This window comes from Prionailurus viverrinus, chromosome C1, assembly GCF_022837055.1.
Source record: "Prionailurus viverrinus isolate Anna chromosome C1, UM_Priviv_1.0, whole genome shotgun sequence".
Taxonomy (NCBI): domain Eukaryota; kingdom Metazoa; phylum Chordata; class Mammalia; order Carnivora; family Felidae; genus Prionailurus; species Prionailurus viverrinus.
In genome coordinates this window covers 156104558-156105193 of record NC_062568.1, presented here as the reverse complement: position 1 = coordinate 156105193, position 636 = coordinate 156104558, and positions in this window count along the sequence as shown.

The window sequence follows — 636 nt, the reverse complement described above, 5'->3', positions numbered from 1 at the left end:
AAGTTCTGATTAGAGATCCTCACTACAGCAGCTTTGCCCTTAAGAAAAATATAACCCTCACTCATGTTTCCATCATTGCAAGTACTGGGTCATTACAAAGTTCAGTGTACTTTAAAAGGCAGGCTGCCGAAGTTAATGAGAATCCAAGCTGCAGATATGGCAGATTGCGCCGCGGTTTTCGTTGGAATCTCCACTTGGTTGCTAGCGTCAGGTCAGCATCGCCCTAGGGCAAAGGGGGTTGGGGATGGGGTCAGGGACACTGGCTACACAGTAAGGGGAAGCTATTTGTGTGGCCTGTTTACAGGTTACTCGGTTTCAAACTGAGCCAGCCTTTCTCCCGGTCTCCGGCGAACCTCTGCCCTGAGGTCACACAGACGCCTCGGTGGCTCTCTGGAGCCAGTATGGCAGCCTCCCGCAGGGCCGGACTCAGGAATTTCGCCCGCAGGGACTAACACCACGTGGACACACTGACTCCCGCTTCACTCCACTTTCAGCACCGGGAAGGGCGGTCCCAAACGACGCTCCAGGCAACGCCTCCGCTTCCGGCCAATGAGGAACAGGGGTCGCGTCGGGGGCTTAGCTCATTGGGTCTCTCTGGTTCCGCCTGCGGCGAACGCAAAGCTCCCGGCCGGCTAC